Raw genomic sequence first — 8756 nt, forward strand, 5'->3', positions numbered from 1 at the left:
TTATTGCTTTTTGAATGATCTTTTGCTTTCTTCTTGTATGATGTTCCTGATGTTATACCACAACTCTTCTGGTTTGGGGTCATTAAGTGTCCAATGCATCAAATCTGCTCTTGAGATGATCTCTAAATTCAGGTGGGATATGTTCAAGGTCGTATTCTGGCTTTTGTGGACTTATTTTAATTTTCTTCTGCTTCAGCCTGAACTTAAACTAAAGCAGTTGGTGGTCTGTTCCACAGTCTGCCCCTGGCCTTGTATTGGCTGATGACATGGAGCTTTTCCACTGTCTTTTTCCAAGATGTAGGCAATTTGATTTCTGTGTATTCCATCTGGTGAACATCTTTTATGTTGTTTAAAAAGGTATTTGCAGTGAAACAGTCATTGGTCTTGCAAAATTCTATCTGCGATCTCCAGTATATACCAAGTCATATTTTCCAGCTACCGATCCTTCTTTTTATTTCCAGCCTTTGTATTCCAGTCACCAGTAATTATCAACACATCTTTTTTTTAAAAGTTTTTTATTGTGCATTGAGTGAAAGTTTACAGGGCAGATCATCAGTTTTACATTCAACAGATCATACACCTTGTTTCATTACAATGATTATAATCCCCTCAGTTAACAGTAATTCTCTCTGTTCACTTTAGCTTTTTAAAAACAACAACAAAACAACAACAACAACACTCAGGCATATATAATAATTTACACCTCCACAGGGCACTTTCTGCAAGTCTATCTCCTAAGCCACTAGCTCTTCCCATGAATCTCGAGTCCTCAGCCGCTCCCTCTCTCCATGACCCCATCTCTGCCTTTGTCTCTGGTCAATACATCTTGATTGCATGGTGGTTTTTGTTTTGTTTTGTTTTTTATTAATTTCCGACTGCAGAACTTGGTAGAATTCTTCAGTTTCATTATCACTGGTGTTAGTGGTTGGTACATAAATTTTAATAATATTAGTATTAACTGGTCTTCCTTGCAGGCGTATGGGTCTTATCCTATCACAGACAGCATTGTACTTCAAGACTAATCTTGAAATTTCTTTTTGATGATGAATACGCCGCCATTCCTCTTCAATTTGTCATTCCCAGCCTAGTAAACCATGTGATTATCAGATTTAAATTGGCCAATACCAGTCCATTTTATCTCACTAATGCCTAGGATATTGATGTTTATGCATGCCATTTCATTTTTGACAATTTCAATTTTCCTAGATTCATACTTCGTACATCCCATGTTCTGATTATTAATGAATGTTTACAGCTCTCTTCATTTTGAGTTGTGCTCCATCAGCAAATGAAAATCCTGAAGGCTTTACTCCATTTGTGTCATCATGGTCAACTCTACTTTTGAGGATGCAGCTCTTCCCCAGTCGTATTTTGAGTGCCTTTCAACCTGAGGGACTCTTTCTGGCACTATATCTCGCAATATTCTGGTGCTCTTCATTATATTTCAGTATTCAGTATTCTAGTGCTGGCAGTGTTTCACTGCTATTCATAAGGTTTTCAGTGACTAACATTCAGAAGTAGTCAGTCTCTCCTTCTTCGTGGTCTTTCTTAGTCTGGAAGCTCTGCTGAAGCCTATCCACCATGGGTGACCCTGTTGATATTTAAAATAATGGTGGCATAGCTTCCAGAATCACTGCAAAATACGTCACTACAGCATGACAAACTGACAGATGTATGGTGGATTTTCCCCATAGAATCCTTCAATATTGCAGTCGAGGCTTGAATTTTTTCTTCTTTCAGCTTAAGAAATGCTGAGCATGTTCTTACCTTTTGGTTTTCTAACTCAAAGTGTTTGCACGTTTCATGATAATACTTGACTTTGTCTTCTCAAACTGCACTTTGAAATTTTCTGTTCATCTCTTTTACCTCATTTCTTCCATTTGCTTTAGCTTCTTTATACTGGAGAGCAAGTTTCAGTGTCTTCTGATACCCATCTTGGACTTTACTTTCTTTCTTAATGACCTTTTGCTTTCTTCCTGTATGATGTTTTTGATGCCATCTCAAAATTCTTCTGGTCTTTGGTCATTAGTGTCTAATGTGTCAAATCTGTTTTTGAGATGATCTCTAAATTCACGTGAAATATATTTGTCATATTTTGGCTCTTGAAGACTTTTAATTTTTTTCAACTTCAGCTTGAACTTGCATATGAGCAATTGATAGTCCTTTCCATACTGCCCTTGTCCTTGTTTTAGTTGATGATATGGAGCTTTTCCACCATCTCTTCCCACAGATATAGTCAATTTAATTTCTGTGTATTCCATTTCGTGAGGTCCACATGTACAGTCGTCTTTTATGTTGTTTAAAAAAGGTATTTGCAATAAAGACATCATTGGTCTTGCAAAATTCTATCATGCATTTTCGAGATCTATCACTAAGGTCATATTTTCCAACTACCGATCCTCCTTCTGTTTCCAACCTTTGCATTCCAATCAGTAGTAATTATCAATACATCATGATTGCATGTTTGATCAATTTCAGACTGAAGAAGTTGGTAGAGTTGTTCAATTTCATCATCACTGGCTTTACTGGTTGGTACATAAATTTGAATATTAGTGGTATTAACCAGTTTCTTTGTAGGCATTGGATATGTTCCTTTTAGACAGCATTATACTTTTAGATCTTGAAGTGTTCTTTTTGATGATGAATGTGATGCCAGTCCTCTTTAATTTGTCATTCCTTGGATAGTTAAGTCATATGATTGTCAGATTCAAAATGGCCAATGCCAGTCCATTTCATGTCACTAATGCCTAGGATATTGATCTTTATGCATTCCTTTTTTTTTCCATTTTTGACAACTTCCAATTTTCCTAGATTCATATGAATCTAGGAATTAATAATCTAGGATTATTAATGAATGTTTACAACTGTTTCTTTTCATTTTGAGTTGTGCTCTACCCGCAGATGAAGGTCCCAAAAACTTTACTTCATTTGCATCATGATGGTCAACTCTACTTTAGGAAGGCAGCTCCTCTCCAGTTATAATTTGAGTGCCTTACAACCTGAGGTGTTCATCTTCTGGCACTATATCTGACAATATTTTGGTTCTATTCATAATGTCTCAATATACAATATTCTGGTGGTATCTGACAGTGTTTCACTGCTATTCATGAGGTTTTCAGTGGCTAAACCTTCAGTAGTCAGCCTTTCCTTCTTCCTGGTCTTTCTTAATCTGGAAGCTCCACTGAAACCTGTCCAACCTGGGTGACCTTACTGGTACTTAAAATATCGGTGGCATAGCTTCCAGCATCACAGCAAACATGTAAGCCACCACAGTACAACAAAGAGACATGGATGGTGGAGAATCCCATATAGGGCACATCAAGTCTTAACAGCTCCTACCTACTCCACCTAATTCCTATCTCACATGTGCCAAGGGATAAAGATCCAACACTGAGCAAGACAAGCAGTCCTCATTCTCAGGCAGATGATAATACCTACCTTATAGGGATTATAGAGCTCGGCAGAAAGCAGGCACTCAATAAAGATGAGCTGTTGTAATTCCTGAATAAATGTTGTTGCTGTTTAGTGCCTTTGAGTTGGTTCTGATTCCTATCAACCTTGTATAGAGTTTCCCAAGGAGCAGCTTGTGGGTTTGAACCACCAACCTTGTATTCAATAGTCCAGGGCTTATCATACAACATCTCACCAGGACTCCTGAACAAGTAAGAAGAGTGATTTTCCTACTGAAGATGGGAAGAAGGAAGTTGGATAATTCTCACTCACCTCCCTGGAGCTCCTGACAACTCATTTCTTTGCATCTGTTTTGCCTTACTTCTGCCTCTACATCTAGAGGTGGTGCCTTGGACCTAAGATGGGCTGAGAGACAGCCCAGTATACCTATCTCAGCTGTTGTTGCTGTTACTGTTAAGGGCCGTTGAGTTGGTTCCGACCCGTAGGGACTCTGTGTGTTTCCGAGGAGTGGCTGGCGAGCTTGAACTGCCTACTCTGTGGTTCAAACCGACTTTGCAGTCCAGCGTATTAACCCACAACACCACACCAGGACTCCTATAACCAGAGACTTAAAGAACCATGGCCTCAATCCTATGTAACCAATAACCACTTAAAGGATCATGGCCCCAATCCTATCGGAACGATGGACTGATCCAACCTAGGATGTTGGCTCTGTGTTGTTGTTATTGTTATGTGCCATTATCGGTTCCGATCCATAGTGACCCTGTATAGGGTTTCCAAGGACCAGCTGGTGAGCTTGAACCGTGGATCTTGTGGTGCAAACCAGTCTTGCAGTCCAGCACATTAAATCACAGTACCACAACAGGACTCCTGGGGCAAAAGTGACACAGTGGCCTCTAATACTGCTTACTGTTAACAGGCGGGACTAATGCTCATATGCCAGGCAGCTGCACCCTTACCAGAACTTTACTTCTTTTTGCTATGGTTAAGAGGGCACTCATTGGCAAGTTTCCAAGGATGCTGGAAATACCCATATCCATTCTTACATCTAGGGTGGCATTTATCAGGTCTTGGGCATTTACCAAAAGCATCCTTTTGGCTTCTGCCTTACATTGGTCCCTTTTAATCGTGGATACTATTTTTTACCCTTCCTTCAGTGCTTGTCTTTTTTTAATAGTTGAAAAATCCTGACCTACTAGCAGGAAGGGTCTTAGCCACTTAGGGGAGGCAATGGCTGCAAGGCAAAAGAGCCAATAAGACTCAGAGTATTGTTTAGGCCGGACTTGGCTGCTCACCAGCTATGGAAGAAGGTTAAGGTCATTTAGGGGGTGGAGTGGGAGGAGCTTGGGGAAAAGAACTACTAGCCACACCTCTGGGTTCTCCATTGGTGAGGTTCTATTTACTTTTCAAAAGCAAATTACTCACAGCTCAGTGGCTAGCAGTTCTCTTGGCCCCTCAGTAACTCCAGTCAGCACTTGCAGGTCAGGGTAGGCTGCTTCTGCATTGCAGGAGAGCAGTTGAAAGGAACCCAGGAAACCAAACTCTTCTGTAATGCATTTATTAGACTAGAAAATAGAGTTTAAGAGCAAACATGGTTTGGAGTAAAAATAGCCATTAGAAACCTTGCTCACTAAAATATAGATAAGAAGTTTTCCATTTAGTATTTTCCAGAAGAGTCCTAGGAGCGTATCTTGACTGAGAAAGGTTAGCAATTTGTCTCCATGACCCCTCTCTCAACAGAGGAACGCTAATTAATGTGACATCAGGATTAGAGGAAGACTCATTAACAACCTGCGCTATGCAGATGATACGACCTTGCTTGCTGAAAGTGAGGACTTAAAATACTTATTGATGAAGATCAAAGACCATAGCCTTCAGTATGGATTGCATCTCAATGTAAAGAAAAAAATCCTCACCACTGGACCAATAAACATTCTTATCAGTGGAAAAAGAGTGAAGTTGTCGAACCATCAGCACTCATGGAAGCAGCAACCCAAGAAATCAAACAACGTACTGCATTAGGCAAATCTGCTGCACAAGACTTTTTAAAAGTGTTGACGAGCAAAGATGTCATCTTGAGGACTAAGGTGCGCCTGACCCAAGCCATGGTATTTTCAATAACCTCATGCATGAGAAAGCTGGACAGAAGACTGTAGAATTGATGCATTTGTTATGTGTTGGAGAATATTGGAAAAGTACCATGGGCTGCCAAAAGAACCAATAGATCTGTTTTGGAAGAAGTGTAGCCAGAGTGCTCCTTGGAGGCCAAGATGGCCAAACATTTGTCTCTCATACTTTGGATATATTGTCAGGATGGCCAAGTCGCTGTTTGGTAAGGTGAAGGGTCAGCAAAAAAGAGGAAGACACTCAGTGAGATGGATTGGCAGAGTGGCAGCATCAATGGGCTCAAGTGTGGCAACTGTGAGGTTAGCGCAGGACCCAGGCAGTGTTTTGTACTGTTGTGCACAGGATCGCTATGAGTCGGTACTGACTTCAGTGGCACCTAACAATTTTTCTTGTCTATGACCAAAATATTTAACAGCTATACTTAGTTTGATAAATATCTGGTTGAAATTATTGGGACAACTTCCAGTCATCCTAAATGCAACATCAACAAATCTTGCTTTTGCTTGCTGAGCTCCACAGATAGATCCAGTCACCCGATTGTCCTTTGATCCAGGAAGTGCAGTGGTGTATTGAGAGGAACATGGGTCTGGGAATCAGGTGTTTGAACTCATACAAGGTTTTTACTTCTCTTTTTCCTCGATTATAAAATGGAAGCCAGAATACTGACCTCACTGTCACAGGGCTGTTAAAGTGAAATATTTATAAACTGTTCTACATGGCACATGGGTACCTGGTGTGGTGCTGTACAATCACCACTGGATTGTGAACTACAAGGTCAGCAGTTCAAACCCACCAGCTGCTCCTTGGAAATCCTATACAGGGTCACTATGAGTCGGAGTCAATGGGAAAGCACATAACAACAACATATGGCATACAGGTATAAAGTGGTTTCAAGTTTCACTTCTAAGTACCCATAGTAATAGCCTATTTCTGGGAACCTGAATTTGAAGGTCTCTACATATTTTTTCCTAAGGAAGAACAGAGAAGCTATATATTATAGTTTTAGCCTTGTCAAAACTGACTTTGGTAAATACTTAAGATTCTGTTCAACTAATCTTAAGACCATGCCGTAGGTCAGGGATAGAACAGTGAGCAGAACAAATGCTCCTGCTCTCAGAGCTTACATTCTAGTGAAACACAAATAAGTAAAAAGTTGGTAGAACAAGTGCTCTGAAAAGTAAGGTAGAGAAGGGAAACAGACAGGAGACTAGAGACTGTAATTTAAGATAAGGTGATCAGGGAAAGCTTTAATGATAAGACTTTTTTATTTAAATGATAGGACATTTGAGAGAAGATTTGAAGGTGATATGGGCTTGAGTTACGCAGATCCCTAGTCAAAGAATATTTAGGCAGATGAAACAGTAAGTGTAAAGACTCCTAAGGTGGATACAGCTCTATGTAAGAAGTGAGCAGCAGTGGTGAGCAGTGTCAGAAAGGTAGTGGCAAACTAGTTAACTGAGGATCTCAAAGGCTTTTGTAAGGATTTGGACTTTTACTTACTTAGAGAAGCACTGAAGGATTTTGACCTTAGATTTTTAAAGGATCATCTGGTTGTTACATCAACAATAGGTTCAACCAGGCAAAGAAGAAGTAGGGAGGCCAGTTTGAAAGTTATTTCAAGAATCCAGGAAAGATATGTGTCTTGGACTACAGTGGTAGTGGTTGGATTATTTTCTGAAGTGTGCTGACAGATTAGACATGGAAATGGATGACTCCCATTGTTTTTTTCTTTGCCTAGCAATGGAAGAATGAAGTTGTCATTTACTGAGATGATTATTAAAGCAGTGGATTTCTAGGGGATGAGAGGGCATTTTAGCATATTTCAAATTAAACTTTCAAAGATGTAAAAAGGACAGCTGTATATGCTAGTCTGGAGTCACAGGAGAGAGGGAGCCAGTCTGATAGTATGATTAAGTTGGAGATGGCTTCAAGATAGTGTCTTCTTAAACATTTCTAAGGAAAGAGATTTTCCTTTTGCAAACAATTTACATTATTTTTTCTCTGGCTATGTAAATCCACTTTATTTCAAGAGGCTAACATACTTTTTATGCCTGGAACTTCTTCATGTTGGCTAAATCTTTTCAGAACTTTTATGAACTTACACAGTGGAAATTAAAATGGAATATGGTCAAGAAATTACATGGTCCAAGATGCCACCATTTGGGGGAGACAGCACATCAGGAGAATTATAAGAACGGGACCACCCATATACCCCACCAATAGGTTAAATTTTTAAATAGTTTGAAAACAATAAAAAGCCTCACAAACGTCTTACCAAGATTTAATGTACATTTATTCTTAACACGTGGAACATATAGTATAAAGATTTCATACTGAATAAATGATATTCATTAAGCCAAAAAAGGAAAAAAAGGAGGAATTTACATCAAGTTTTAGCTACATTGTTTGAAATACAAATATGCAGATTTTATCACTGAAAAAATCTCAATTGTGTTTCTTCATCAGGAACTTCAACTGAACCTAGAACTTTTTCACACCTCGATTAGAAAGAAAACAAAACAAAAACAAAAACCCAGAAAAAAATAAACTATAAGTTGATTGGCTGCTGAGACAGCAAGGATATTTTTTACAGAGACCTGTACAGCATTGCACCAAGAGGGCAATGTCTGGCAAGAGATTAAATAGCTGTGTCTCGCTTTGTGCAGGTCACCAACTTGTTAACTCGTCATACTATAAAGGGGTGGCTGGGAGGGGGACCAAACTGTGGGGATCCAGAGGGTATGTGCAATGTACAACGTCATATATATACACACGTGGCAGCACAGAGGCTGCGGCTAAAGGTTAAAACCAGTTCTAAGAGGTGATCTCAGGGTTATTCATACAATCAAGGAGGAAGAGAAAGAGGTCAGGGTGTTGTAGGTTCACACATGATACTTTGGGGGAAAAGCCTTTTTTTTTTTTTCTCCTCAACGTTTTAACTAAAAACATTTTTAAAAACTACAGCTTGCTGCTGACCCAGCGTTTTCTCTTTTTTCCATGTGAGACATTATTATTACAGTATGTTTACAGTATCAGGTGTACAGTACAGTACATGAAAGGGTCTACACTCTACTGCACAGGCCTCTCCAGTGAACATGGTCTGTCCACAACTGCTAACTTCTCGGTTCCTGCAAGATTGTGAATGTACAACAATAAACCACACACAGTTCAGCAGTCACCTTTTTTGTCCTTCAGAGTTTTTTTTTTATATTTTTTTT

This window comes from Chrysochloris asiatica, unplaced genomic scaffold (assembly GCF_000296735.1).
Source record: "Chrysochloris asiatica unplaced genomic scaffold, ChrAsi1.0 scaffold00047, whole genome shotgun sequence".
In the NCBI taxonomy this organism is placed as follows: Eukaryota; Metazoa; Chordata; class Mammalia; order Afrosoricida; family Chrysochloridae; genus Chrysochloris; species Chrysochloris asiatica.